The sequence below is a fragment of the Manacus candei genome, unplaced genomic scaffold, assembly GCF_025592945.1.
Source record: "Manacus candei isolate 608988 ecotype Guabito, Panama unplaced genomic scaffold, ASM2559294v1 h1tg000014l, whole genome shotgun sequence".
Classification (NCBI taxonomy): domain Eukaryota; kingdom Metazoa; phylum Chordata; class Aves; order Passeriformes; family Pipridae; genus Manacus; species Manacus candei.
Genome location: NW_026138062.1, coordinates 55,799,203 through 55,824,343, shown reverse-complemented (window position 1 = coordinate 55,824,343; position 25,141 = coordinate 55,799,203). Strand labels below are relative to the sequence as shown.

General features: G+C 41.2%; 1 protein-coding gene across 2 annotated transcripts in view; it reads left to right on the top strand.

Moving 5' to 3' along the window:
* GTF2E1 (general transcription factor IIE subunit 1) overlaps nucleotides 1–13,663 on the top strand; it is an 80,967-nt gene extending 67,304 nt beyond the window's left edge. Inside the window, exons 6-7 of one of the 2 annotated variants that reach the window (XR_007903263.1) lie at nucleotides 9,682–9,774; nucleotides 10,655–13,663. The gene's annotated coding sequence lies outside the window, so the exon portion shown is untranslated. Of the gene's footprint in view, nucleotides 1–9,681; nucleotides 9,775–10,654 lie in introns of those variants that run through there. The other variant, XR_007903262.1, reaches the window with a different exon arrangement.
* Nucleotides 13,664–25,141: the final 11,478 nt, after the last annotated feature.

Here is a 25,141-nt window from a genome sequence, read left to right as displayed (position 1 = left end):
TATTCTGATGGACTGTTCCAGGCACGTGAAAGATCCAAGACACCAAGAGGCAGACACCAACATAGAAAATGTGTTTTAAGAGCAAAACCTGTTGTTAAAGCCAAGTTTCCATGTCCCAAAGACTGAATTATCAGAAGCAATTTCCATCCCATTGCTCATGACATGTGGATGTAGGATGCTTCTCTTCATAGCCATCTCTCATCCTCCCATATTCACTCACTCAGAGTTATAGCTCTGCCATTTTACCATGTCAGAAATCCTCCTGAGAAGCTATTTGCAATGCATATCAGTGTTTTTTAATTTAACGTTTGTTTTCAGGAGCAAATAGGCAATTGCCTCAAAAGGGGAGAATGAATGAACCTCACAAAACTCACGCTGGCCTCACATAACTCATTAACATTAGAAGACTCCCTGCATGGTGCTGCCAGGGTTGTTAAAACGTCACCTGTTATTTATGCTACTGCAGCCAAACATTTCATTTATGACTGTAAATGAGCAGCAAGCTTGATGAACAAATGGAGACGCTGAGTCCCCCGTGCCTGTCACTGCCCTTGGGCGCTGCACTGCCCGCTGCAACCCAGCACAGGGACACCTGGGATCTCTCACACTACTGCCGCAGTCTCACGTCTCATAAAGCTCATTGGTAATTGAAAAGTGCTTACTCCTCTTTAACTCAAGCACTTAGTGCTGCCTGGGTGGTTTTCCTAGGGAGAAACAGCCAACGACCCCACTGGTAATGAAGAACTGAAGTTCAAACTTAAAGCAGCAATTCACCCCAGGTCATGCATGGAAAATGCCTCTGCCTGTCCGGAGCTGTTGTGTTTCTTCAGTGCACAGGAATTTTTTCCTGACACTCCTGAAGCTAAGCTGCCAACAGGGTATAAACCAAAAGGGATTCACTTAGATACCTAAGTATTGTTAAACACTTCATTGGGGTGCCTGGGCTTCCTTGCCCTGCAAGCCATGTACCAACTCCCCCAGACAGTGAGAAGTCCCGTGCTGCCCTGCACTGAACTGCTGAGAACATCTCTGGGTGCTGTTCCCTGGTGAGAAATGACCCATCTGTGTACCCTGCCTCATCTCCCAGCCCTCCACTGGCACTTCCAGGCTAGAAGATGGATGTTGAGTCCCCAGCTCCTCAGGACTGTTGGATCTGGCAGCCCAACGTGGTAACTGAAGCTTGGCTGAATGGTGAAGTCCCAACAAAGGAGCTGTATGCTACAGGTTTGGAGTCAGCACTATTGAAACAATCTTACACTTGCTGGGGATTATATATATATTTTCTTTTAAAATATGTAAAAACAAATCACTTGGAGAGCCAGAAACTGTTGATTCCCTTTATGGAAGTGCAAACTCCACTGTGTGCAGACAGACCACTTCTGAGCCTGCAACAGGTGCTTTGCAAGGACAATTTGGTGCTTTGCAAGGACAATTTCCAGAGGTCAGCTACAGGCAAATAATTGTTACAAGGGAAAATTTTGGCATAAAAATAAGATCATTTTGTTTGAAAAAAACCTCATTATATTCCTCCCAAAATTCACAACCTGTTGTTCTATGAGAGGCTTTCTGGTCTCAAATCCATCTTAGTAAAGACAAAAAGTGAAAGTGACAAGCAATAATGATTATTTCAAGCCTTATTATGTGTAACAAATGAGAATAACAGAGAGTCTGGTGCTGTGCAAACAAGTCAGCAGCTAGGAAAGAGACAGCTGATGGAAGAAGATAAAACATTAATGAAAAAATCCTGGGTTTAAAGATTAAGGGCAAGAAGGCATTATTTAAGTACTCTAAGACCTAACAAAATCCTTGCAATCATACAGAAGAATAGGATTCAAAGGGACCTCTTCGATCATCAAATCCTCATGCTATCTGTAGTGCCATACCAAACAATCAATCCTCTTCATGGAAAAAGTGATATTAATCCTAAAGTAGTTCTTTTTGTCCCTAGATCCCAGGGGATGGAGGAGAGTGTAGAAACCATTTTAGAACCTGATATTTTGCTTGGTTATAACATTTTGGTGATTTCGTACTTAAATTGGTTTGTCAGCATTTCACACCCATTCTCTCTGACAAAAATGCCACTCATCAAGTTCAGTAATGTCTCTTCCCTTTGTTAGTCCCTATAGCTCAAGTGTTAAAGGTGGCAGAGTTGTCAATTGTGGTAACACAAAAAGAAAAAGTATTCATTGAATATTTATGGTTTTTATTTGGAAAGAAATGGGACATGCTTATTTCACAGCAAGGAAGAAATACTTTCTATCTCAGCAGCAGCAGTGGAGGATGTCAAATAGCAACAATTACAGCAACATACACTAGCAGTACCAGAAAATTTGTGACCAAGAATATTGAAAGACCTGTCTGAGGAGCTTCCTGAAACACTGAGAGTGATTTGTAGAACGTATTGAAAGATAAGAGAAGCTACATAGAACCAGAAAACTGACTGTTGGTTAAACAACGTGAACCAGGGTTGTTCCCAGAAGTGGTTACATACTGGGCACCACTCCTTTGCATGTAGAGAAGACTTGATTGTAAGTCTCTCTAGTCTCCCCTGCAGGCAGACTGAGCACCTCTGCAGCTGGTACAGCATGCCTAGTGTCATGGTGATCACATGCTAGTCAGCAGTTTGCCAGTCCCTTCAAATTCTAAGTCCATACTTAAAAAAGGTGATCCAGTGGCCTGGATTTCCCAAGCCCAAATAGTATCACACTAGTCCCAGGAATAATTATTGCTAAGCAGATATGGGAGGTGAATAAAGCATTAATGAATGGCAGCATAGTCAATGCCAGCAAATGCTAAAACCTATTTTCTTAAAAGCAGTCAATGAAAGCTCTTATAAAAATGAGATTTCTTATTTATCTGATTAAAGTTATCTTTATAGGTCTCTGAAAATAAGAGATGTCTATTGGACAGTTGCATGTGTCCTTCTCATTTAAAAACAAACAAAAAAGGCAATAAAAAAATCAGTGTAGCCAGTACTACAATGGTGAGATTAAAGATTGACTCACAGATGTCCAAGTAGTTGTCAAGAAAAAGAGCTTGATCAGTAGTTTTCATGACAGCCTCAAGTTCAGTCCAGAGAAGATTAAGAACTGACTTTGGTTGTGACCTATAAATACATACAAGGGCAACAATTTCTGGCAGTAGGTAGCTCTGTCATCTAGCTAAGATAGATTTGTAAAATAGTGTAGCTAAGGCCAATGCTATACAAGTTCCAGATAGGAAGAAGAAATTACTTAGAACAGGGAGCAGCTGACTATTAGACCTGTTCATTAGGCAAGTAGTGGCTTTATACCTGTTTGAAACCTTGGACTGCTATTTACCCAGACAAACTCTGCGCAGGCAGCCCCCGTGAGTGCTGGTTGCCAGCACTAGGCAGCAAGTCCAACTCAGGGCAAGTCTGTGTGCCTTGCCATTTCAGATGGAGGCGTGGGTGTGTTTCCATCTGAAGTACTTCAGTTTAGTTCCACAGAGCACAGTAGTAGTGTCAGCTCACACCATAGGACATGCATGGTTACAAGCACCCCAGCTGGAGAGCCCTTCCATTCCCAGAGGAGCGCAGAGTACCCCCCAGCAAGAGCATCACACCCCAAGTCAGTGTCTCAGAGTGCCCATCACTGCATCTAGGCTTTGCCTGTATCTTTTTCTTAGTGGTGTGTAGGGCAGCAACCGAACCCAGAGCAGATATAACATCACACATCCGTGATATCTCTTGCAACAGCAATCATCTGATTGTTGCCTGCGTGCACTGTTTCCAAAGAGCTGCCTGGGCTGTTTTCAAGTGGCTGCTTGCAAACACTGCAGACAGACACTCAAATTTCACTATTCCCTGTTGCATGGGAATCACTCAGCTATATATTTTAGGTCATATCACATTACTTCTGGCACTGCAATGTCTGTGAATTTAGTTACCTTGGGAAGGGAGGACACTCCATAACCACTCCCTAAGCATCTGATCTCAGCAAAAGACTAATACTGGGGCAACCTGAAAAGCACAAAATGATGGGTCAAGGATTAATTAACTAAGACAGACTTAGTTGACTAGCAATGCCCACAGGACTCCCAAATGAGAACAAATGGTTTCCTTGTAGGAATATCATCTTTGCCCTGACAAAGACATCAATGCCACCTGGGATCTCCCTGAGCCGCATGGTTGCTGCTCAGTGGATAAACAGATCTCTGCTTTTAAAACAAAAAGATAAGAAAAGACAAATTTGAGGTAGTTATGGTAATGGTATTTCAGGTGCTTTTCCACAGGCAAGACGTGAAGGAACATCAGAGCAGACTTGTGCAGTGAAACAGTTGGTGTTTGGGGCGGGGAGACTGGTTCAGACTAGATGGAGTTTAGATCCATGGACTGAATCAGCATTAGCAGCTGGAGTATGTTAGGAGTGTTTCTGGGTCAGGTCTGGCTTCCAATTCACATGAAAGGAATTTGCTTGTATGTTCCAAGGCTGCTCTGCTCTGAAAGCCAAAGTAGGAGATGAGGGCCAACCAGGAAAGTCTCATCAAAAGCACTTATGTAATCCAAACTAAAATGCTGATGCTGAGACACCTGCAGATGCTCACACTGGAGATGGATATTGGCACATCTTTTACTTATGAAGAAGCTGCTTAACAGGGAAAGCTTTTTTTCCTTGAAGTCATCACAATCAGTCATCCAACCTAATAAGGGATGATTTTCACATCTGTTATTGAAGTAATGGGACTCCTGTTTCTAAGGTCACCATGGCTGATAATCACACAGGAAGGAAAATTTTGATTATTCTCTTTTTTCCCCTTGCTTAAGTGGGTACCTAGAACAAAATGCATATATGTAGCACATGGTATCTTCATGTGTCATTGGAAGAAAATATAAATGCCATGAGTACATTCTGTCTTGTATAGCTGACCCTCTCCAAAAATGCTGAATCTCAGCATACACAGAAGTGACTGCTTTTAATGCAAAATTGGTGTTGAGCATACTCTTCAGAATCTGATCCAAAGCCTGAGGAATTCTACAGAAACTTCTTTTGTCTATGACACGTCTCTGAACAGACTCACAGAGCTGTTACCCACAATGTGAAGCAGACTGGCTTAGATGTGATAGTAGGTTTTTCTAAAATGTCCAAAAAACAAAGGCATTCAGAGAGAGAGACAGACAGCATGCAGGAGAGATCTACCTACCTGTCCTACATATTTCAGTGAAACAAATCAAAACATCTGTCAAGACATGCGAGGTTGAGTCTTACAAAGTTCTAAGCATTCTTTGAAGTGATGAAGCTCTTGCATCTCATTGACCTCTTTGAGAACCAAGAAGAGCAAGTGTCAAACCCCAAGGTTTATTGAGGCAGAAAATATTTTTCTTCTACGCTTTTTCCTCTAGATATCAATGGTTTTGTTGTGTTTTCCTCTATTCTGGTTTTCTAAGCAGTGTGCTGCAAGGGGAAGGTAAATGACTGAAGCATGCATGCCCAGATATTTTTGGTTGGCTTATGACATGTAATGGCAGGAGTTTGTATTTATCTTCAGTTTCATTTCAATTCTTGTTCTTTATCTGTCTGTCTTTTCTAATATTCACAAAACAAATGACATTGTCATAGCCATTGATATATTAGGTAAGTGATGGTTACTGACGATCAAAGGATGCCACACTTCTCCTCACATGTATGAAAAGACATTTTAATTGTTAAGAAGCAGCACTGAAAAATCTACACCCCAATTAAGGTGCAAACAATGTGGCTTGCACAGTGCAGGGAAATGGTTACAAGTCCCCTCTGCAGAGATTGCTTGAGAAGCGGCAGCAATGGGCACTGTAACAGTAAAAGAGGGAGAACATGTCACAAATATGAATGGGTTGGGAATAAGTGATAGCATCACCAGCCACCTGTTTGAGTTTGTATGTGGCTGTAGGGGTGGCAGTAGTAAAAACCTCCCAGATTTTTGCTGCCTGTGAGCATGGATTGCTACTAACCATCTGTAGGCATGCCAGGTAGCATGACTATGTCCCCTTCCTGTAGCTGGCTCCTCACATGCTGTGGGGTACAAAGCAATGGTCTCTCTTCTCACTAGAAGGTTTTTTCCTTCCCTATCATCAGCTAACACCTTTGTGGGCCTTCTTGTCCAGTGGGTCAGTCACAAGTGAGCATCTGCCCCTCCATCTTTTTCTAATATCAGCTAAAAATATCACTGGTTTTCCTTTTCTGCAGTCTCTTAACACCCTTTATTTGTACACTACTATTTATTATTTAAAACAGTGCCTATATTATTTAACTCACTGAGCCTTTTTGGGATACAGTTTCCATGAAAGAGGCTGTGCAGCATCACTCTGTTGAACTATGAATTAACAACACCAAGGGTGCCTCCCTTCTCTGTTGGAACAAATACCACCCATAGTTATTCTCAAGCATTTTTGCAGTCCATAAATGTACACATGCATGCATAACATGCATACATTTGTGTCTGTGTGTATATTTTCGTGTATCTATGGTATGTGTCAGGAGGATGCAATAAGCTGCCAGATACTCTGTAAAGCCTTTGATCAGCTGCAGCTTTCTGCACCCTGTGCTGTTCATCCTGCATCCTTGGCTGCTCCACCACCACACCAGGCTGTTTTCCAAAGAGCTTTTGTCTGTGGTGCTGCATCTCAGATCCCAGGACAGGGCTTTTCTCCTCTCCACATCCAAACTGACCACTTTCTCCTGCAGACTAAGCTACGGGTTTGTAGTAGCAAACGTGCCCAAAGGATGAAACAAACTGGCTAAACAGTTCATGAACACCAATTCTCTTCTTCAGGCCCAAAACCATTTGGTTTTAATTATATTATTTTTACATATAAAAATACCAACATTTCTAATTTTTGGTAAGACTGACTCTGTTATTTCTACATGCCTACTATTCTTTCTGCTGATCCACCACAGGACACATTCCAACTGAATTTTCAGTCTCAGGGATCACGGGCTGTTGTGTGAGTTATTTCGTTTTTGCCTGTGATTTGCTAGTCTTTCTCTGACTTCTCCCCACACAACTCCTCTTCCTCTCATTCAGCCATAGGTTCGCAGCGCCTTGGGCTATGTGTGCTCTGTGGATCTGTTTTAGTTCCCTGTCAATTATTCTTCCCCGTTTACAGTAACAGCTCATATCACATTTTATTACTGTAGCTCATGTGCCTTTCACATCATTGCTTTTGAAACACTGAATTTATTCTGAAATGCGTCTGGTTTCTAGTCTAGCTTCTCACTGTTTCCTAATCCTAGGGGGATTTTGTTGTTGGTTTTGCATCTTTTCTGCTGGCTGCGGCTGTGTCTGCATTTCAGGATTATTGCTCAAGTTTCTGTGAGAAACATGGAAATGTTTTTCCTTCTCTTCTCTGACTTCCAAGCCTTTTAGCTACTTCTGTCCCCACCTGCTCTCCTTTCTGAGCCTCAAGCACTGTGCTCCCTTGCCGGCCATTGTGTCGAACACAAAGATGAAATGACCGGGGCGTGTGAAAGCACTTGCCTACGCTTCAATATTATCTTCTCCTGCAGGATATCACAGTTAACCCTGGATCTCCACTTCCCTTTACAATCACCTTATTTTCATTTTGAGAGAACTCAGAGCTCGCAGCAGCATGGGATTAGTGTCTCAGCTGCTGCTGTGTGCAGGCAGAGAGCCAGCTTCCTCTCCCACCGCGTCACCCAAGTGTCTCGCACTTGGCCACCTGTATGACCACCTGTATCCCTGCATGGCTAAGGGCAGCTCAGAGCTGTTCATCCCTCTTACCATTCCTCCACATCAGTATCCCCATCTGTCAGGGCCTGATTACACCTGTGAAGCTGAATTTTCCAGAGAGCAAACAGGATCATTTTAGAGGAGCTCCTGCTACCTCCTTCCCAGAAAGAGGGAAGCTCATGATTCTGCTATGCACTTTTTAAAAACCCACTGTAGCTGATCTGGGGTGGGGAATGGGAGCAATGTACTCTGTTTATAATGTGAACAGCATTTAAGACTTCCCCAGATGCTTATACTTTTGCCAGCTCCAAATGATAAAAAAGCATGCGTCAGGTCTCTAAACACAAGATTGTCTTTAAAATTCATTACAGTTAAGAATATGAACTTTGAATGTTTATTCATTCTTCCCATTCTGGGCCTGGAAGTTTATTTGATAGAACCTGCCTTTTCTTTGAGAAAGGAAGCTTTTACCTCAGATGCTGGAGCATGGGCTGCACAAAGCATGGGCTGCACTATTCCAGGGTTTAGGGTTTTGGGAAAAGGAGGGAGAAAAAAAGGTAGGCCTGGATGGAAGAAGTAGGAGAAACCGCTGGAGAGACCGATGCTCAGAAGAGACAGTGGCTACTTCTGCCTCCAAGACTTGGTGTTCTCCACCAATTCCAAAGACTCAGGCTCTTCTTTCATCAGCACCATGTAACTTGTCTTTCCATGGTTTAGACAAAGCAGGATGAAAAAAATATTATGACTTTGCTACCACTAAGAGTCTATTGTCCTTGGTGACACGGTCTTCCCTACCTCTAGAGCCCCCTCCATCTTATCTGCTGGCAGAAGTCTCTCTGGAAAAGGATTTTAAGGTGATCAGGTCACAAGGTGCATCCATTAGATGGGGGAGACTGCCAGGCCCACCTTTTTTTCCTGTAAGTGGCAAAAACAACTAGGAGAAATTTGGAGAGCACCCAAAATGTGTATCTAACTCTTGCAAGACAAGAGAACATCCCAGGAAAGTGAGGGTTCCATTGAGTGGGACCACAAGCCGGAAGACTGAGAAAGAAAGATGTTTCAAAACCTCAGTCAGTACAGGAAAGACATGCAGATTATTTTGGTTTATTGTGGTTGTATGAAGACTGAAACACTTAACTATTTTCTACCAAATAGCATAATACCTTTAGAAAGCCTTTCCTAATATCAGGTAGAAAGCAATAAGCCAAAATCACAAAAGAAATCTATGAAGCTACAATTTCAATATGAAGACACAGAAAACTTAAATATAGGCTGCTACTCATTGTAGTAACAGTAAATGTAAGCTGGGTAACCAGCTGAATAATCACAACTGCTGATGATTACTTATGAGCATTCCTGAAAGCAAAATGTGACCCTGAATGTTATCTGCTGGAAAGAGTATAAACCAACTTTTCATTCCAAGAGAAGAGATAAGGGTAATAGGGGGCAGGGAACTAGAACACAACGAACACTACATCAGTAGCTAACAAACAGGTAAGGAATTAATAAAGTAGTTGTTGTGTGTTTGCTACAGCAAAATAAGGTGATAAATAGCAGACAACTGGGGCTTATAATGCATCTGGCAAACCAACTTAATTATATTCTTTGACAGGATAACAAGCCTAGTGGACAAAAAATACTCCACAGTAGCTATCGATATAGTTCCCTGAGATGACCTTATATGTGGATTACCAAAATCTGAACGGTACTTCTCAAACTCCAGGGAAATGTGTGTCACAGTGTGCAGTGTTTTGCAGCCAACACACAGTCATTTTAAACTACATGGCTGTTTTAAGCATGTTTTCTCAACCTCCAGATCCGTGAAAGCCACCGAATGAAAAGTAAATTGCCCCAAATCCCTTTAGATAGAAAGGATCTGAATCTTAAACTTCAATATTCTAGAGGGGCTCAAAAACACAGCTACGCGTATGTTTTGCTATTAAAGCAAGCAATCGAGGCAATAAACATAATCTTGGTTTATTTTGCCATCAGGTGGTAGTCAGCAGTTTACTGGAGGTGGAAAAATTGTTGGAGCTGTGAACAAACACCCTCTTCCAAATTCATCAGGAAGGCTATTGCTCAAAGGTACGTACTTCCCTCCTCCTTGACACCCACTCTGCTGCCTGATTTCCCATGCTGGAAGGTGGCATTGTTCACGCACTTGTTTCAGCCAGTGTGGGAGGAGATCTTTCCCTGGCTGTCTCTATAGTACACTTCCAGGCAACTAGCAAGGGCACTAGGAGAGGTGTAGAATAGTGTAAATCCATCTAGTGCCATTACATGTCAAATGCTCTCTGAAGAGGAGATCCATTTGGAACACCAGCCATGGTAAGTACATTGGCATTACTACAGTGCATTTTAGAGGTGCTTGTTCCCTGTGTCCTGGTTTTGGGCCTATAAATACCATGGGTTCCAGGGGTTAAAAATTGCATAGCTAGCACAAGGACTTTGTTAGTAGCACTGCTAGGAGCTTAAAACATGAGCCAGGTGTGGCATGGATGACATGGGTCAGATCTGCTAACACAGAGGTATTTGAAAATACACGAACCTCAGTGTGGTCTTGCTACTGGAGGAGGACAAAAATCCATCTTCTCAGGAGAGGTCACACAAGAACACAGTTTGGTCCATTTCTCCTGAGAAGGTCTGGAGCAAGTATGTGACTTCTCTATCTCCTACTGGTTTTTGTTCTCAGTTGCATTCTATATGACTTTGTGAGTCTAGTGGGTGGCATCCTTGCTATGGTGGGGGAGTTGGAACTAGATGGTCTTTAAGGTCCCTTCCAACCCAAACCATTCTATCATTCTGTGATTTTGAGTTCTCTCTTATCTTTATGCTGATTGACAAGAAAAAAAGAAAAGTTATTTCTTTGTGAAATTGCAAACTAGCCTCCACTATATTCCTATAGTGGAGATGGGATCAAGTCAAGTGGGAAGTGAAACTAATGATACCTCTGCCTTGTACAAAGCCTGGTGAAAAATAACCAAACACAGGACAAGTGTTGGAGAATTAATCAAAGAGGTCTTCTGTCATGCCCAAGCAACCACTCTCAACCTGAGAACAGAACCATACCTGAGGAACAGAAAGGTGGAAGCACATACTAGACTCTGGAAGGTGAGAATACCCAAAGTGCAAGCTAGAAGAATGAACCGAAATCAATTAATTGAAGTTCAACCTCAATAAATATAAAGGGAAGGATGAATAAACATGAGTACAGAGAAATTAAGAGGTCACAGAAAAGAGTCCTAGGGTTAATGAGAACATACTCAATGGGGAATTGCTAGATGAGGCTGGCACAAATGCACAAAATGTTCTATCAGATGGATATTGGGATTAATAGGTGTCATGACTTTAAGCAAGTAATGTAACTGGAGAGTACTGAAGCATGTTTTGGTCAGCACAATTCCAAAAATACAAAAGCCAAATGGATAGAAATGAGATGAAAGAATTCAAGAATCAGCAAATCTGGACCCAATTTGTTTGTTAAAAAAACCCAAACACTCAGTTTAAAGTTTTCTTAATACTGATACAAGTAAGTCTCCTAACTATGGAGCTTAGAAGAATAGGACCTTGGTTCCCTTCATGAGGGAAAATGGAAACAACCGTTTGTAATTAGCCAAATTTTCAGGAATTTTTGTTTATTTGTGGCTTCATATGCTGTGTTCCACTTTATTTGCAAACACTAATATGTTATTGCTGTGACTGCCTGTTGAAAAGCACAGGGAACATACACAGATGCTTTAGAGAGGGTGAACCACAGCTCCGCAGTAACTTTCCAGAATGGGCACAGGGAAGAAAAGTATTAGGGGTAGTAGGGATGAGAGCTCTGCCTACAAGCTGCTGAATCACTGTCAGGAAGCCCACACCTTCCAGACTCAGACAAGGCCCTGGGACAATTCTTGTCCCCTAAGGCTGGCCTGGTGATGGTAAGGTGACTTCACAGCAAAGATCAAGTCAGACCATTTGCAGAGATGCACATGTATGATACCTGACTGAACCAGCACCAGTGATGTGTTCTCTGAACTCAGGAGGGCAGACCAAGCCAAAAGTGATGAGCCACACCAGAAGGCACAGATTTAGCTGAATTGAAGAAGGCAGAGAAAAGTCTATGTGTCTCTGATACCTGTAACTGTAAGTAGGAACAACTGTTTCTGTGCTTCCATTTATGCAGCAGTAGCTGCCGCACAATGTCAAGATATCCAGTACAGTTTCAGTTTAGGATGGAGGTGAACATAAGCTACCTATTTGTCAAGAAACAGAATGGGATGGCAGAGGAAAGAAAAAAAACCCAAGGGACAATTAAGTTGAAGAAATGTAAAGCTAAAACACAACCAGGATACCTTACAGAAATGGAGAGACACTGTAGACAGGATGGTGAAATTTTCATCTTTAGTTATTTTAAAATTAGTTTCTTACATTGGTCACTACAGAAAAATCTTCTGAACAAGCTGAACACAAACAATTGGCTTCTTATTTTAAAACAAATTTAACAGCAACAACCCAAAGCAAAGCTGACTCTGGAAACAAATTACAACTGAGCTTTGGTTGACTTCAGCTCTTGAAAACTTCACTATTTCACTGATGGTGGTCACCAGAGATATACCCTATTACCACAGCTACATCTACACTGCTAAAGGCCATCCACCCTAAGAGACACTTACTTTGATTTCCAAGCCAAGTCATGTAGTGGAGCAGTCCCCCCAGTTTCTGGTAATTCCCTCTAGAGAACAGCCATGCGCTCACTGGGCATCCTCTGAATTCCCCACAGAACTCCTGGGGCCCTGGAACACAACCCATTATGCTGTTTTTCTTTCTTTGTCAACCCAATGTGCACTAAAACAAAAGCCCTTTTGCTGCAGCCCCACCTGTTTTTAAGTAGGAACATGCCATAAAGGTTGGTGGAGGTATTTAATTCTTCAGTCCCAGCTCTGTTTGCCTACATAGTGACTCACCTCACATGCTTCAGATCAGCTTCTTTTGAGGAGAGGAGGTGTGATACAGGTCCCACTGCCATGCTGAAGATGACACTCTGTTATGCTTGCAAGACAGGTCTTAATTACAAAGTGAAAATTGTTATTTCGTGCTAAAGTGCTGGGACAAGATAAATGAAAGCAGAGGAAATATTCAGTAACTGCTGAAAAGGACACACAACACCCATACACAAGGAGATGTCTCATTAATTACTTGCTTTAGTCCCCTTTGGGCTCAGAACACAGCAGCAATAGAATTACTTTTGTTAACAGCTGTGGGCTCTGTTTTGACTAAGATATGTATTTTCTCTTCATACTTTACTGTTTTTTGGCGTGTTTCTTTTTGGTGTGGGAATTAATTGCCTACAATTTACCTAGAGCCTGTACTTAATTCACGTGTCAATCATTCATGTTTCGTGATGTTTCAAAGACAGCAGCAGAAATGAGGACTACTAAGAACAGAGCAATCCTTTCAACATACGAAGAGTCATTCAGGACTAGAGTTGTTAAAAGCCAGCCCAATAAGGTATGTGATATTCAGCGATTGAATGCCACGCAAAAAAACAGTACACTTGAAGCAGTAGTTGTCACTGGACTGAATGCCAGAGAAAATCTCTCCTCCTAGAGATCAGCTTTTTCATTCTCCTTTACTTGTCCAATATTTTCTATTGCAAATCTTGAAGAAATCTCAGAAAAAAATAATAGAAGCTAGTGAGGGACTAAGATGTTGTAAAGCAAACAGTATTTTTCCCACAAATAAAGCATAGGTGCTTCAGAGTGGCAAGGGGCCCTAACTTGTGACATCACCTCCTAAACCCAGTCAAAATGTTTGAAAGATTTTGTGGTCCTAGAGTCTTGACTCAGAACTGCTTCTTGTAAATGGAGTTTGTTACTCCACTAAAAACAGCGTAGCCCTAAGAATCATCTACATCCATACCTTTTGCCTGGGAGGGAGTGTCAGGAGGGAGCATGAGTAATTGCAGTGGCTCTGGAGCTAGGGCCCAGAATGCAGGGTTGCCTGCGCTGTCCTCTTGCTCCTTCCCACCTCATTCCCAAAAATAATGGAACACGAGACAGAGTAATTTGGTCACCTCTCCATCGTGCTTTGTCACCGCTACCCATGATCTTAGCAGTTTATATTTATCCAAGGAGAGAGGAGGTGAAACAAACAGAAGGAAAGATGGAGGAGTGGATGAGAAACTAACAATTCCTGAAACTGTAGAACCTGGCAGGCTTTGGTTTTATGGCATCATGGTGGATGGCTGCACAATGTAGAGCTGGCTCCTGTTGTTAGCAAAACTATCAGCAATTTTCCATCCAGCTGGGAAAGATTTTCTGTTAATGCACATCATGATTTTAATAGCATGTGTGTAGGTGGTGAAGAATTGAATTTTTTTAAAACTTTATAATCAAGGTGAGAGGAGGCAGGCACAGCACATGAGAGAAACATGCGGTGTCAACTCATCTATTATCCCCCAGGTCACACCGGCAGATCTTTCCCACCTCCCACCTACTGACTGGTCTTAAAGTTGAGAAGTGTACCCTGCTCTGAGCACTTGGCTTTTTTTATTTATTTATTGTAAAAGCTTAGCTAAAGGTGGAGAAGAAGGATCATTGAGTTTATCTGTTAATCTCAGAGGTTAAAAGTGATTGCTCACACTTTGTATCAAAAAAAAATATCTACATGCAGCCATATATATATGTAAAGTGTGCCTGTGGAAAGGAATCTGAGCAGTGTTTGCTCAGTACAAGATGAAGAGGAATGTGCAAAAAAGCAAAATCCAACAAGACAAGGCAATTAGTAATTTTACCATTAATACATGTAAATGCAATATAAAACTTGAGCTTTGCACTCTGGTGACTTGGGTTTAAAGCACAGCCTGCTTCATCTTCACAAGAATGTTTTCACTCTCCTCTAATGACAGGGACACCTGCACCATTGATGCTTTTTGTTGCGCTTTGCCCAGTGGCTGCTGAAAGGGGCCACCTCCCCTGCCCTGGCCATGCGCTCCTGCGACTCCCCTGCATTAGCTCTAAGCTCTAGAGGTTGTGCAAAGGGAGGGCAAGCTGAGTGAACAAGCTGATCTGCCAGAAAACTTAAAAAGTCAAAAAGCAAATAGTTCCAGCACATTGATCTGCCTTACACGTGACCTCACAAGGTCTGGTACAAGGGATGTAGCAGGCAGGGGAGGCAAGGAAGAGATGGTTGGTGTGATGTCAGAGTAAGTTAGGCCACGACTGACTTGTCATCATCAACACAGAGCCCAACCGAGTGGTCACGCTTGACAACTTCGAGATGCTCAGAGCAGTAGTCTTGTTTGGGGCTCTTTTCCTCTTTATAAAGTAAAGAGAAGATTGATTGAAAATTCCTGTGGTTGGCCTGGTGCCAGTCCCATAAATAGTATAAAATCAGCCCCGTTCTAAGTTGCTGGCCCACAAATGTGTATTCCACTCTACTCACCAACTGGGAAGGACAGAGAACCACTCATCACACTGACAGTCCACTGTACATCTTCAAATACAGCACATCATATACTGTCTCCAAGGATGGCACGACATCCTGGTTTCTGTGCTTCTGCTTCAGCCACATTTGGTTAGGATGCCATAAATTCTCCAACTCCTTCAATGTGGCTTTTATGTCTGAAATGTTTTGTGGTTGTTTCATAGCCTTGGCCCTAGAACTCTTATTTCCTCTACGGGTTCCCTGAGGGTAATTTCATCCACCCAGATTCAACAAGCATCACTATACTGACAAACATAGTACTGACTGGTGTCACTCTCCTGTCCAAACTAACATCTCAGCTTTCATCTGACATAATTTTAGGGCTAGCTAGCTGTCAAATTCAATTCAGTATGGCCAAATCAGAAAGCTGGTTTTGACTTTTCCCCTCCTCCCCTCCCTCATGTTTTTTCCCCTTCTTCTCTATTACTCCCTCTTCTCCCCCCCAAAACATTGAAAACTTATGGCCTCCTCCTAACATCAATATCTAGTTTGAATCAGCTTTCTCACACATCGATCACCCCAGTTACATTCAAGGCTTGCTGCCTCCCATTGCATATTATTCTAAAATCCCCCCTGTCCTGTTCATTGACTCAACTACATCTCCCAAATGCAATCAGTTTATCAGCTCCTCTTTCTAATAAGAATAGAAATTTTATTACATTATTACCACACTAGTATCTTTCTCCTGACCAGCCAGAGCAGATTGTATGGCAAAAGAAGAAAGTGTGGCCCAAAGAAGACATTTCCAAAGACATTTGTGATGCACCCATTAAAAAAAGCACAAGAGCATCATGCTTCAGGAATTCTGTATCTCTGAGTTTATGCCAGGCAAAAGCCAAGACTTGGTATGTTTTTATACTCGAGGTTGTCAAAGCTTATTTAAAATTAATATAATATTTTTATCCCAGCACAAGGTTGTAAATATAGTGTTCTGTATTCATAAGTGATTTTAATGTAGTATCAGAAAGACTGTGATATAGAGCCTTACCTATCTACCAGTATTTTACATGTAATCATTCCTAAAAGTTGGAAAAACTTCAAAAGCAAGTTGAAGTCAGCTTAATTTGGCTACCTTTCCAGAGGTAAAAGAGTGTCTAAATAAAGTATAATGACCCCTTTCTTCCAGGAATGATTTTCGTGAGGTAGGATTCCCTCTGAGCTCAGTGAACAGTCTTTGGGGATTTCCTTGCTGGATGAGTCTAGTGTGGAGGCTGTGTGAGCAAGTGCCTTAGAGGAAGTGAGAACAGAATAGCTGCTTAAGAAGATTAATGACTGGATTCCTTAAAGCTAGCTTATGGGAAAGGTGATCTCTTATGTGCGAGCCAAAGACAATTAATTAAAATGGGTCAATTAGCCTGTCAAATACAACATGTATCCAGAGTTCAAGCTTTTAGGTATTCACACCAGAAACTGTGAAATCAAGGGAGAGGGAAGACCTTTTTGAATCCTACAGGGTAGAAGATGAATATGAGTTGGTGAAGAGGTAGAATACTTGCCTCAGCCTCCACCAAGCCCACACTTGTGAATGGGTAAATGATGTGTTGGGTCCTGCCACCGGTGTACACCAGCACCTGCCTGCATCTGCAGCATCCTTCAGTGTAACAGAGCCAGAACAAACTATAGAGATAGAAAAACGTGCAAGTTAACACTTGGATGCCAAGTGCCCACCAAAGCCGCTCTGCCACTCCCGTCCTCAATTGGACAGGGAAGAGAAAATATAATGAAAGCTCATGAGTTGAGATAAGGGGTGAGGTCACTCACTGATTACTGTCATGGGCAAAGCAGTCTTCATTTGGAGAAATTGATTTAATTTATTACCAATCAAATCAGAGCAGGATAACGGGAAGTAAAACAAATCTCCAGCAGCACAAGGAGACAGGAATGGGGGTTACAGTCAGTTCATCACATGTTTTGCTGCTGCTTCCTCCTCAGGGAGAAGAGTCCTTTCCCTGCTCCATTGCAGGGTTCATCCCACAGAAGACAGTTCTCCCAAACTTCACCAGCATGAGTCCTTCCACAGGCAAGAGTTTGTCACAAACTGCTCCAGCACAGGTAACTTTCCATGGGGTGCAGTCCCTCAGGAACAGACTGTTCCAGCGTTGGTCTCCCACAGGGTCACAAGTCTTGCCAGCAAACTTGTTCCAGTGTGGGCTCCATTCTCCACAGGTCCACAGGTCCTGCCAGGAGTCTGCTCCAGCATGGGCTTCCCATGGGGCCACAACCTTCTTCAGGCATCCACCTGCTCTGGTGTGGGGTCCTCCACGGGCTGCAGGTAGATCTCTGCTCCCCCATGGACCTCCACAGGCTGCAAGGGGACAACCTGCCTCAGCATGTTCTTCACCTGGAGCACCTCCTCCCCTTCCTTCCTCACTGACCTTGGTGTCAGAGCTGTTTCTCTCACATATTCTAACTTCTCTCTTCTCTGGCTGCAATTGCTTCTGCCCAATGACTTTTTTCCCTTCTTAAATAAGTTATCACAGAGGTGTGATGGGCTCAGCCCTGGCCAGCAGTGGCTGGCTTTGGCTCTTTTGGCCATGGGGGAAGCTTCTGGCAGCTTCTCAAAGAAGCCTCTCCTGTAGCCCCCACCCCTGCTACCAAAATCTTGCCACACAAACCCAATACAACACTGAATAAAAACCCATTTCTGAGGTGGAGTCAAATTCCAGCTATATAAGCAAAGAGGGAACTGTAAGGAACTAGAGTATTTTTTTCTTCTAAGTGTGGCATCAGTAGCATCAGAATATAAAAACCCAAAAACATTGAAGATGCAGAACAGATTGGATTTCAGCACAAATCTCTGAAAAGACAAACCCACCTTGACAGAATCAGTTTTGGTGAGTCTGAACTAAATGCAGTGATGAAAATACTAAGTCAGTCAGTTATGTGATATATTTTAAAGAATAGTCTGATGAGAACTAGAAACCACCTTTGTTCTATCAATCACTTGAAATGCATTTCCTTCCAAATGTGTCTAGAATCTGCACAAGCATCAGTGTATGTAAATTCAGAGATGAAAGCAATAATTCATACTGGTAGGAAAGCATAAGGCATTTCTAAGTATGAATGCCAATCATTCTCCATAGGTTATGTTGCTGAGCAATGAATAGGATGTGAACCTGATAAAAACTGAACATTTCAGAAGGCACACAATCCATAAAATGTTCAAAATGAGGGAGAACTTTGGGTATACAACTTGCCTGTAAGCACACAGAGGCAAAGCAAGGGCTGGGATGCTGTGTTCATGTTAGCCAAGAATGGAAAGTTTAGACACGCTTCCCCTTGGTTTTTAAAAAAATCCTGGGATCACAATGAAATGGTCAGAATCTGTGCTGTCTGGGGGACAAAAGGCTTTGATGAATCACTCAAACTCCTACAGCCCAGGCAGCTATGCAAACTTAAATACCAAATAAGTTACTACTTGTAGCTGCTATACATATTTACCTTCAAACCTGCCAACAGGTGAAACAAATTACTAAAATACATGACAAATGAGGGAAAGGTAGAATACTTCAGTTTAGCTGTGTGTTATTTAATAACTGCCAGATTCTTAGTGTTATCCTTTAGACCAGGATTTATAGACTTATTTACTTTACAGAGATGAGAAAATAATTCTCAAAAATACGGAAAACTGAATTCTATTAGGAAGAAACTGTCAAAATGCTCCATATAATTTATCAGTTTGAACACTTTCCAAATGATAGAGCCAAAGATTAAAAGCGATTTTCCTTGTGGATAGAGATGAGCATGATGTGACATACACAAGTGGGCTATGCAATTACTTGCTAGTCACTCAGTAGAACAATAGACAGAATGACTTTTTAATTCTTTTCCTGGATTTGGGCAATTAAGAATGGTTTTATGGCACAACTGGGATAAAAGAGCACATCCATCTGGTGTATCCCACCTAGAAGGCAGTGGGTCTGCCTGAGAGAGACTTACATTTGCAACATGGGACATGGTCTCTACCAGGTATTTCAGAAAACTCCTCCTGCACCTTCTTGGGAAACTCATTTGGTTCAATGGTCATCGCACAAAACTTGAGATGTCAGACAGCTGTGATTAATTCTCCACTGATAAAGGCATCAAACCTCTATAAAGGACAGGAGTGGAAGTCAGTGACAGCTATTTTGGACTAGTTTGAGTCAATAGGAAGACTGAAAAAATATGCCAGGTTTAAAAGATGACTCTAGTAGAAATAAAATGCAAGCAACATTTGGAAAAAACAATTCTGATGTTTCCAAATCAAACATTTCCTATTTTAATTTTTAGATATTTATTTTAATATATTTATATTATATATTAACAGATATATTAACATTGTTTTGGGCTTCTGAACTGGAAAACAAATTATTCCAGGCACTCTAAATAGGATATACTGTTTATACACTGAAGACTTAAGCCCAAATCTGAGGTAGACAGTAGGTGTTCTCATTTCCTTCGGGCTTGAAGAAATGGCCATTTATAGGATTATACACACAAAAATTGCAAAGGAACAGACTTCATGTTCAGCATTATGTTGCAGATCAGCATGGCCCTAACTTCTTAGCTGGAAAAGCGCTCTGCAAATATCCACTGCCTGAAGGATGGAGATGGGACAGCAAGGATTGAAAGCCTCTGAGACAACTCAATCCAATCCAATACAGGCACTACATACTAAATTCCTATTTGATATATCACATTGGCATAAAGAAAGTCCCTGACTGAGAGACAGAACAAGGGCTGAAGAATAATACAGCTGTCATTCCTGGCATGAAGAAACATTTTTTAAAGTTCTAGCTCTGATTGGATTTTTACTGCTGACATTTCTGCCAGACTTCCTTTCAACGAAGCATCGAGACTAGGATGGAATATTTCATAGGATACTTGCAGAGGAGACAGAATGGTCTCATCTGCCTTCACTTTGCTCTTAAATTAAGATTAAAGGGGGGAAAGGAACAATGGAGGGAGGGGGAAAGGAAGTCATAAGAGCCATTGCAGTGATCAAATTCACCCACAGACTAGCGCAGCCTGACACAATTCTTAGACAGCTGATTAGGTGGTTTTCAGTCTTTCTGCAATGAGGGATCTGGCTGTGGTCAGGATGTGGCCCTGATCTGGGAGATGGTTTGTGGGGGATGGTTCCACAGAGTATTAGCGAGATTTTCTTCACAGACTTCATAAGAGGGTTGAAAGTCAGACTGCAGGCAGCATTTGTTCCCTGGAGTCTTCTGATGAGGCTGTTTATTATGAAGTATTGCTTAGTCGAGAAGAGACAAGTGAATTGGTCTTGCAGGTCAACAGTAATGTATTTGCAGAACATATCAGTTGTTAAAAATGAAAGATGCAGACATAAAACTGAATGCTCTTCATGACAAAAGGATTGAAATACTAGACCGTGGGAATCATTTTCCCTTTGCTCTTCTTTTCTCTCTCTGCTTTAATCTTTCCAACTATTGTTTTATGCAAATATCTACACTATTTAAGGCCATCTATATGAAAGGCCAGTCACCTGCTTTTGGACCAAGGTTATAACAGGTCTAGACTTTTCTATGAGGATTTTTTTGCACAGAGGCCAAGGATGTGATATCTGATATTTTGTGAACTGACACATTATATTTTTGGTTCCTATGATTCATCAAACTACTTTGAGTGAATGGACCTTTTTACCCTATAATTTAAACTGAAGGATATTGAAGGGCAACTGAAATTTTCCCCAGCTAAAAAGAAGTCTCTTTTCTGTGAGTATTAGAAGAAACCTGCTCAAAAATGCAAACTGTGCTGATGGCTTTTCTATAGAGCAAGTGCAGACTCATGAAATGTATTCTTTTTTTTCTAACTCCTTATGCTCTTCTTCTAATTGAATATGAATTCAAAGATTATGTTTCAAACTTGCAAGGCTGTGTGGGTTTGAAAGCTACCGAGACAAGTATCCCCGTCCTAACTGAGACCTTTGTTAGTACAGAATCTAGTAAAACAAGCTAACAATTTGGAATACGTTGGCTGTCACTTCAAATGTCAGTGATAATTTGCAAAACATTCAGAGCAATAATGGGAAAAGGCACAAAACGTCAAATTTGTAGCAAAGCTGACAACAAAAAGAATATTCACTGTGAATTACAGTCTTCCTGACTTGCTAAAGCTCCTACTGATTCTGCTTTAATAAAGGATATTCTTCTTTCAAGGGATTTAGATGCAGTAGATTGTCTAACATGCTTAACTGATGCTTAAAGTTCTTTGTCTGAAAGCTTATTCTTGATGACTTGGAAATCTGTGGTCTCTTGCTAATGTTTTTGGGAGGGTAATTGGTCAGTTTGTGATCTGGCTATATATTACCTGGATAGGTACACACTTGGTCAAGGACCCCACCATTTCTTTCTACTGGCTATCCCATTTTTACAGATTTTTTTTTTGGAAAGCTGTTTGGAGAACTAATAACAACTGTCTTTGGAAAGGCATTGGCTCCTGCTGTTTTGCATCTACTAGAGAAGACGAAAATGTTCAGAATGAAAAATATTAACAAAAAATTCAGAAAAGGTATATATTGGTCAGACATATGCTTGATGGAAATTAAAGCTTCAGAGTAGGAGAATAACAAGTCTGCTTTCTGACAATCTGTACTGCTTACTAAAAATATTTCAGTGAACCACTGCACCTTTAGATACATCGAATGTGGACAGGCTGGATTGCAAACCTGGGTCATTAGAAGTTCAAATAGCCTGGCTCACAGCAGGACCTGGGAAAGCCAGATGGTTTTGTCTAATCCTTAGTGAAGGAGTAAGAGGGGAAAGAGGTAGCTAAGCTATGTGACAGACAGGGATCTATAAAATCAAGTATTAAGAAAAGGGATTAAGAGCAAGAACTAGAAAACTGTGCATAGAATACAATGCAAATTGGATGCAGAGAGAATACCAAAAAGTCAGTTAGAGAACTACAATAAAGGCTGATAAGAAAACTGTGGCAACATGGTACATGGCATATATTTACTACCTTAGTAGTTACTAAGTCTCTTAGACCAGTTTTGTGTCCCAGGCAAGGCCCCACATTGTCGTGACTAGAACCCAAGTTATCTTGATTTGACATCCCAGAGTTCTGCATACTTGCTACAGTAAAGATACAGAAGATGATTGCTGTGCAGATAGTAATCACTGAGGCTTTAGCTCCTCCATGGCTTCTGTTACAGCCTGTAACCCACAATCTGTTAGAAAAAGACCCCTGCTTCCAGAGCAACCAAATCTAGGTTGAGTCCCACCTAAGCCTTGGGAGAACCCTCTGCAAAAAGTGCATTCCTCTAATGCAGCAGGACAGCCTGTACAGACTAGTCCAAATTCTTTGCCCCAACTGCTGTTCGGGTGACTTGTGACAGTTCTTCACTGAGATACGCAGCCCTTCCTGGATATGGCACATATTTGTGCTATAACTCAATAGGCCACCACTGTGATGAATTTATACTGTATGTCTGAGCCAAACCAGATTTAACAAAAGCCAGGCCACCCTCATTGCCCTGTCCAGGCCTATAGCTCTGCCTTTCTTTGCACTGGCTCTGGGGCTTGTCTGACCCTGTGCGGAGTTAATCCAGCTCATTAACCCAAAATAAAACTATTGACTTTTCTAGCAAATTAATGCATTGCTGAAGGGACAAAAAACCCTCAAGGGCTCAATTGGATGCAGGATTTTCCTTTTCAACACCAGTGAGAACGGATCACCCAAGCTGAAACAGATAACTCTACTTTACACCTGTACTTGGCCTACTGTGCAAAATGGAGTTCTTATTACAAAACTACATTCTCAGTTTTGTACAGACACATCCTACAGCTTCTTCATTAAGAAATCTGGTCTCTGAGCATGCATAAAAGATCTAATTTTTACGGTAAATATTTCTATCCTGTACTTGTGAAGAGAAAAAAAAGGATTATGTATTAATATTACATGAGGATGAGGAATTAGCTTTTTATCCACTGACACCTATGTAGGATGAAAATGGCACTGCTGTTTTTCAATCAGCAGTCTCTGTGGCACCTGAGTACTGAAAGATCCTAACAGAATAGGAGGCTTCCAGCCTTCTAATATTATTTTTTAACAGCTCTCTTTACAGCTAATAATTCAAAGCGCCAAAGGAAACCTCATGTTATTCCAAGAATCAAGCAGAATGATCAAGGTAATAATAGATCTGGCATTCTAGGTAATCCTAGACAATATAGTGATGTTATGTGAATTAAAGCAGTCATGCTATGTGTGATTGAATCAATAAGGGGTTAAAGGTAGGAATATAATGAAAGCAAACCCGCATGGCTTTGTGGAAACAAGTCTTGACAAGCAGGCCTGACTTCAATTTTTTATGAGATTACAGGTTTGTTTGATCAAGGTAACCACATGGATGTGATAGACTTGGACCTTCCTAATGAATCTGATTTAGTAGTGCTTGACATTTTGATTAAAACATTAGCATTATATAGCCTTAATAAAACACATTAAATAGATTAAGATCTGGCTAATTGATAGAGTTCAGCAAGCTGTTCTAACCAGATACTCAGCACTGACTGGGGATATTTTTAGTGGGGCTCTGCAGGCAGGAACACTATGCTTACTGCCATTCGATGTTCTGGAATTACACAGAAACATGGGTAATACTGGCAAATGTCCCACAGTGTAATGAGGAATGGGTAGCTATGGAAAGTCACAGTTTTGCCTGCATTGGCATAAATGCATTTGTGGTATCTGATTACATACTTTTTCTTTTGTTCTGTATAAGCACAGAGGTTCTCTTGCAGGGTATAGTTGCAGGGCTGTGGTCTAGTCAACTGCTGATGGGTATACAATGATTTCTCTCCAGGGTCGTTGATTTTTTCTACTAATTCATGTATTGTTGAAGGGAGTTGTATGAATCATTTTAAAAGCATGAGCTGTGAAACCACCCCTTATTGCACACTTCTGCATGTCTTTTTTTTTTTTCTAAACTACCAAGAATATAACCTGAGATTTAAATATGTTTGAAGCTTTAAAAAGTCAGGAAATTCTAGTCCATGGGCTGAAGAAGGATTGCTATAAAAAAAATAAACCAAGAAAGCCAGATGAGGTAAGCAAAAAAAAACCCCAAAGAGAACTAAGCAACTTCAATGATCAGTCATGTACAAAACATATATAATCTCTACTACTATCACTTTCTGGTCAGCTGATCTATGCACATCTTTCTCATTCTTCATTTTCTTGGTCAGTTCTTGAATCAGATTGAGGTTAGATAACACTGAATTAGTATTACTCTCCTTTGCTAGATTTGATTCTGACCAGTCTTGTAATACTGCTACATGTAATCACAAGCTTACTTAAGCAAAAATCAAAATGAGAATTCATACGAATTTTTATGGTGTAGAATGTTAAAGATGCTCTTTCTCAGCAAAATCTTTATAGCAAACTGTTTTCCTTTTAACATTTGGTTTGGTTTCTGTTTGACCTTGCAGAACAAGATGACTGATAAATATAAAAGATACTATCCAGGAGAATATATTTTCCTCTTACTATCTAAAATACAGATTCAGAGACAGATTTTCCACAATGCATTAGGATGTGTTATTTAACTTGGTTTATATCAATTTAACATCTAAAATCTTTTCACATTTTCATAATTTTACCAACTTGTGTTAAAACTCTTGGTGGCAAATCTATGCAATCTCAGAAGCACCCTATGAAACATCAATACCATCTAAACCAGCACAAGCCAGCAAGTGGATGCCTCATCTATCTACTGCTTGTTTCTCCACTAAAAAAAAGAAAACCAAATTTTTTTTACTGTGTCAAAACTGAATTGGTCCTTTTTCTTTTTTGTTCTTTTTTTTTTTTTGTTATACATCAAAACTCCTCCCCAGCCAAGTCATTACATCAAAACTCCTCCCCAGCCAAGTCATTCAATGGGGCTCCTTTCTGTGCCTGTCATCAGTGTTACTGAATTTGTCTAAGTCCTACACTGTCCTGTACCACAACTAATTTCCATCATTCTCTCTCTGCTTCT